This window comes from Eriocheir sinensis, unplaced genomic scaffold, assembly GCF_024679095.1.
Source record: "Eriocheir sinensis breed Jianghai 21 unplaced genomic scaffold, ASM2467909v1 Scaffold708, whole genome shotgun sequence".
NCBI lineage: Eukaryota > Metazoa > Arthropoda > Malacostraca > Decapoda > Varunidae > Eriocheir > Eriocheir sinensis.
The window spans coordinates 37,866-45,438 of record NW_026112063.1 but is presented as its reverse complement, the minus strand read 5'-3'; positions in this window follow the sequence as shown (position 1 = coordinate 45,438).

Here is a 7,573-nt window from a genome sequence, read left to right as displayed (position 1 = left end):
TTTGCATCTTTATTTTCATACAAATTTACGTTATTTTATTGATATTCTGCTCATTCATTTTGATACGATTTGACATTATTTTATGTATATTTTGTATATATTTTTTATACAAATTTACGTTATTTCATGTGTATTTGTTAATATATGTTGATACAAATTTACAATATTTTATGGGTATTTTGTAGATATATTTCAAAAGAAATTTACCTAATTTTATGTGTATTTTGAATATCTATTTTCATACAAACTCAAATACAATACAAATTTTAGTTATGTTATGTGTATTTTGTAAATCTATTTTCATTCAAATATATAGTATTTTATTGGAATTTTGTTGATTTATATTGATACGAATTTACATTATTTTATATGTACTTTTTATATATATTTTTATACGCATTTACATTACTTAATATTTATTTTGAATATATAATTTTATACAAATTCATGGTATTTTATGTGTATTTGTATATATATTTTCATATAAATTTACATTATTTTATGTGTATTTTGTACATATATTTTATGACAAATTTATCTTATTTTATGTTTATTTTGTATGTGTATTTTGTACATTTATATTTATACACGTTTACTCATACAAATTTATATTATTTTATTGGTATTTTGTTTATTTATTTTGATAGGAATTACATGATTATATGTGTATTTTGTACACATTTTTTTATACGTATTTACATTATTTAATGTGTATTTTGTTTATATATTTTCATACAAATTTACGTTATTATATGTGTATTTGTATAAATATTTTGATACAAATTTACTTTATTTCATGTATTTTGTATATATATTTCAATTCAAATTTAGCTTATTTTGTATGTATTTTGTATATATTTTCATACAAATTTAACTACTTTTGTGTATTTTTGTATATAGTTTTTTTTATAAATTTACGTTATTTTATGTGTATTTTGTATATTTATATTTATACAAATACACATTCTTTTATTGGTACTTTGTTTATTTATTTTGACACGAATTTACACTATTTTATGTGTATTTTGTATACATTTTTTTATACGTATTTACTTCATTTTATGTGTATTTTGTATATATATTTTTATAGAAATCTACGTTATTTTGTGTGTATTCGTATACATATTTTGAAACAAATTTACATTGCTTTATATGTATTTTGCATATCTATTTCAATACAAATTTACCTTATTGTACATATAAAACAATGTAAATTTGTTTCAAAATATATGTACGAATACACATAAAATACCGTAGATTTCTATAAAAATATATATACAAAATACACATAAAATTAAGTAAATACGTATAAAAAAATATAAAAACAAAATACACATAAAATAATGTAAATTCGAAACTAAAAAAATAAACAAAATACCAATAAAAGAATGTGTATTTGTATAAATATAAATATACAAAATACAGATACAAAATAAACATAAAATAAGGTAAATTTGTAATGAAATATATGTACAAAATACACATAAAATAATGTAAATTTATATGAAAATATATATACAAATACACATAAAATACCATGAATTTGTATAAAATTATATATTCAAAATAAATATTAAATAATGTAAATGCGTAAAAAATATATATACAAAGTACGTAAAAAATAATGTAAATTCGTATCAATATAAATCAACAAAATACCAATAAAATAATATATATTTGAATGAAAATAGATTTACAAAATACACATAACCTAACTAAAATTTGTATTGAAATATATACAAAAATACATAAAAATAATTTGAGTGTATGAAAATAGATATTCAAAATACACATAAAACTAGGTAAATTTCTTTTGAAATATATATACAAAATACCCATAAAATATTGTAAATTTTTGTCAAAATATATAAACAAATTTGTATGAAAAATATATACAAAATACACATAGAATAATGTCAAATCGCATCAAAATGAATCAACAGAATATCAATAAAATAACGTAAATTTGTATGAAAATAAACATGCAAAATACCCGTAAAATAAAGCATATTTTTATAAAAATACATATAGAAAAATACACATAGAATTATGAAATTTGTACTAAAATCATTATACAAAATGCATATACAATAAATTTAAATTTGATTATATTAAATGAAATAAATATACAAAATAAACATAAAATAAGGTAAATTTATAATAAAATATATGTAAGAATACACATAAAATAATATACATTTGTATGAAAATATATATACAAATACACATAAAATAACATGAATTTGTATAAAATTTGTTTCAAAATATATACGAATACACACAATAAAATAACGTAAATTTTTATGAAAATGTATATATAAAATACACATAAAATAATTTAAATACGTAGAAAAATATATATACAAAATACACATAATATAATGTAAATTCGTAAAAAATTAAATACACAAAATTCCAATAAAAGAATGTATATTTGTAGGAAAATATATATACAAAAAACAAATAAAATAACTAAAATTTGTATAAAAATATATACAAAAATACTCAAAAATAATTTAATTTTGTTTGAAAATAGATATGCAAAATACACATAAAGCTAGGCAAATTTGTATTGAAATACATATACAAAACCCACATAAAATAATGTAAATTTGTATGAAAATATATAAACAAATACATATAAAATAACGTAAATTTAGATAAAATATATATACAAAATATACATTAAATTTTTTAAATATGTATAAAAATATATTATATTATATATATTTTTAATGATATTTGCGTTATTTATGTGTATTTTATTTCTAATAGAAATTTACATTATTTTATTGGTATTTTGTCTATTTATTTTGATACGAATTACATGATTATTTGTGTATTTTGTACATTTTTTTATACGTATTTACATTATTAAATGTGTATTTTGTTTATATATTTTTATACAAATTTACGTTATTATATGTGCATTTGTATAAGTATTTTGATACAAATTTACATTATTTTATGTATTTTGTATATATATTTCAATTCAAATTTAGCTTATTTTTTGTGTATTTTGTATATCTATTTATTTTAATACAAAATCAAAAAATTTATGTTTTTTCGTATATATATTTTTATAAAAAATGCGTTATTTTATGGGTATTTTGCATCTTAATTTTCATATAAATTTACATTATTTTATTAATATTTTCTGTATTTATTTTGATACGATTTTACATTATTTTATTTGTGTTTTGTATATATTTTTTTTATACATATTTACATTATTTAAAGTGTTTTTTGTATATATATTTGATACAAATTTCCGTCTATATGTTTATATATTTTCATTCAAATTTACATTATTTTATGTGTATTTTGTATATGTATTTCAATACAAATTTACCTAATTTTATATGTTTTTTGTATATTTATTTTCATACAAGTTTAAATTATTTTTGTGTATTTTTGTATATAGTTTTATACAAATTTAGGTTACTTTATGTGTATTTTGTATATCTATTTTTATACAAATACACATTCTTTTCTTGATATTTTGTTTATTTATTTTGACACGAATTAACATTATTTAATGTGTATTTTGTATATATATTTTTATACGTATTTACATTATTTCAAGTGTATTTTGTATATATATTTTTATAGAAATCTGCGTTATTTTATGTGTATTCGTATATATATTTTGAAACAAATTTGCATTGTTTTATATGTATTTTGCATATTTTTTTAATACAAATTTACCTTATTGTATGTGCATTTTGTATATTAATTTTAATACAAATTTGATTAATCTATGTGTATTTTTGTATATGTATTTTTATAAAAATATGCTTTATTTTATGGGTATTTTGCATCTTTATTTTCATACAAATTTACATTATTTTATTGATAATCTGTGTATTTATTTTGATATGATTTTACATTATTCTATGTGTATTTTGTATATATATTTTATATAAAATGTATTTGTTTTCATTTCATACAAATCTACATTATTTGATGTGTTTTTTGTATATGTATTTAAATACAAATTTAACTAGTTATATGTGTATTTTGTATATCTATTTAGTATGTATATTTTCATAGAAATTTACTCTATTTTATGAGTATTCGTATATATATTTTGATTCAAATTTACATTATTAATGTGTATTTTGCATATATATTTCAATACGAAAAAACATAAAATATTTGATTTTGTATTAAAATAAATAGATATACAAAATACACATAAAATAAGCTAAATTTGAATTGAAATATATATACAAAATACATAAAATAATGTAAATTTGTATCAAAATATTTATACAAATACACAAATAATAACGTAAATTTGTATAAAAATATATAAACAAAATACACATTAAATAATTTAAAAACGTATCAAAAAAATGTACAAAACACACAAATAATCATGTAATTCGTATCAAAATAAATAGACAAAATACCAATAAAATAATGTAAATTTCTATGAGAAAACATATACAAAATACACATAAATAACGCAAATATCAATAAAAATATATATAATATAATATATTTTTATACATATTTAAAATATTTAATGTATATTTTGTATATATATTTTATCCAAATTTACATTATTTTATATGTATTTGTTTATATATTTTCATACAAATTTACATTATTTTATGTAAGTTTTGTATATGTATTTCAATACAAATTTGCCTAACTTTATGTGTATTTTGCATATCTATTTTCAAACAAATTTAAATTATTTTTGTGTATTTTTGTATATATTTTTATACAAATTTTTGTTATTTTATTTGTTTTTTATATATATATTTTCCTACAAATATACATTCTTTTATTGGAATTTTGTGTATTTAATTTTTTTACGAATTTACATTGTTTTATGTGTATTTTGTATATATATTTTCCTACGTATTTAAATTATTTTATGTGTATTTTATATATACATTTTCAAAAAAAATTACGTTATTTTATTGTGTGTATTCGTATATATTTTGAAACAAATTTTATACAAATTCATGTTATTTTATGTGTATTTGTATATATATTTTCATACAAATTTATATTATTTTATGTGTATTCTTAAATATATTTTATTACAAACTTACCTTATTTTATGTTTATTTTGTATATTTATTTCATTCAATTTTAAATTATTTAATGTGTATATTTGTATTTGTATTTAGGTTATTTTATGTGTGTTTTTATATATATTTTCATCCAAAATTACATTATTTTATTGTTATTTTCTTAATTTAACTCGATACGAATTTAGATTATTTCATAGGTATTTTGTATACATATTTTTATACTCATTTACATTATCTAATGTGTGTTTTGTATATATTTTTTTATGCAAACTAATTTGATGTGCATTTTTGTACATATATTTTTATAGAAACTTAAAACGTTATTTTATGTGAATTTTGTATATGTTTTCTCATACAAATTTACATTATTTAATTAGTTTTTTGTTTATTTATTTTGATACGAATGACTTGATTATTTGTGTATTTTGTAAATATTTTTTTATACGTATTTACATTACTTAATGTGTATTTTGTTTATATATTTTTTTACAAATTTACGTCATTATATGTGTATTTGTTAAAAATATTTTGAAACGAATTTACTTTATTTTATGTATTTTGTATATATATTTGAATTCAAATTTAGCTTATTTTGTGTGTATTTTGTATATCTATTTTCATACAAATTTAATTACTTCTGTGTATTTTTGTATATAGTTTTATACAAATTTACGTTATTTGATGTGCATTTTGTATATTTATATTTATACAAATACACACTCTCTTATTGGTATTTTGTTTATTTATATTTATATGAATTTACATTATTTTATGTGTATTTTGTAAACATTTTTGACTCGTATTAACTTAATTTTATTTGTATTTTGTATATATATATTTATAGAAATCTTCGTTATTTTATATGTATTCGTATATATATTTTGAAACAAATCTACATTGTTTTATATGTATTTTGCATATCTATTTCAATACAAATTTACCTTATTGTATTTGCATTTTGTATATTTATTTTAATACAAATTCAAATAATTTATGCGTATTTTGGTATATATAATTTAAAAAAAAAAGTGTTATTTTATAGGTATTTTCCATCTTAGTTTTCATACAAATGTACATTATTTTATTAATATTCTGTGTATATATTTTGATACGATTTTATATTATACTATTTGTGTTTTGTATATATTTTTTTATACATATTTTCATTATTTAATGTGTATTTTTTATATATATTTTATACAAATTAACGTTATTTTAAGTGTATTTGTTTATATAATTTCATTCAAATTTACATTATTTTAAGTGTATTTTGTATATATATTTAAATACAAATTTACCTAGTTTTATGTGTATTTTGTATATTTATTTTCATTCAAATTTAAATTATTTTTGTGTTTTTTTGTATAAACATATAGAGTAAATTTCTATGATAATATATATTCAAAATACATATAAAATTATGTAAATAAGTATAAAAATATATATATCAAATACACCTAAAAAAAATAAAATTCGAATCAAAATAAATAAACAAAATTCCGATAAAAGAACGAATATTTGTAGGAGAATAAATATACAAAATACACATAAAATTACGAAAATTTGAATAAAAATATACACAAAAAAACAAAAAAATAATTTCAATTTGTATGAAAATAGATATACAAAATACACATATAATTAGTTAAATTTGTATTTAGATACATGTACAAAATACACATAAAATAATGTAAATTTGTATGAAATAAAAACAAATTCACATAAAATAAAGTACATTTGTATAAAATAGATATACAAAATATACATAGAATAAAGTACAATCGTATCAAAATAAATACACAGAATATCAATAAAATAATGTAATTTTGTATAAAAATAAAGATGCAAAATACCCATAAAATAAAGCATATTTTTTAAAAAAATACATATACAAAAATACACATATAATAATTAAATTTGTATTAAAAATAATATACAAAATGCACGTACAATAAGGTAAATTTGTATTGAAAAAATATACAAAATGCACATAAAAGTGTAAATTTGTTTAAAAATCTATATACGAATACACATAAAATAACGTAGATTTCTATAGAAATATATATACAAAATACACATGAAATGATGTAAATACGTATAAAAATATAAATACAAAAAACACATTAAATAATTTAAACTCTCGTCAAAATAAATAAACAAAATATCAATAAAAGAATGTGTATTTGTATGAAAATAGATATACAAAATACTCATAAAATAACCTAAGTTTGTATAAAACTATATACAAAAATACACAAAAATAATTTAAATTTGTATGAAAATAAATATACAAAATACACATAAAATTAGGTAAATTTATATTGAAATACATATACAAAATACACATAAAATAATGGAAATTTGAATGAAAATATATAAACATATACACTTAAAATAACGTAAATTTGTATCAAATATATATTCAAAATACACATTAAATAATGTAAATATGTATAAAAAAATATATACAAAACACAAATAGAATAATATAAAATCGTGTCAACAAAAAATACACAGAATAT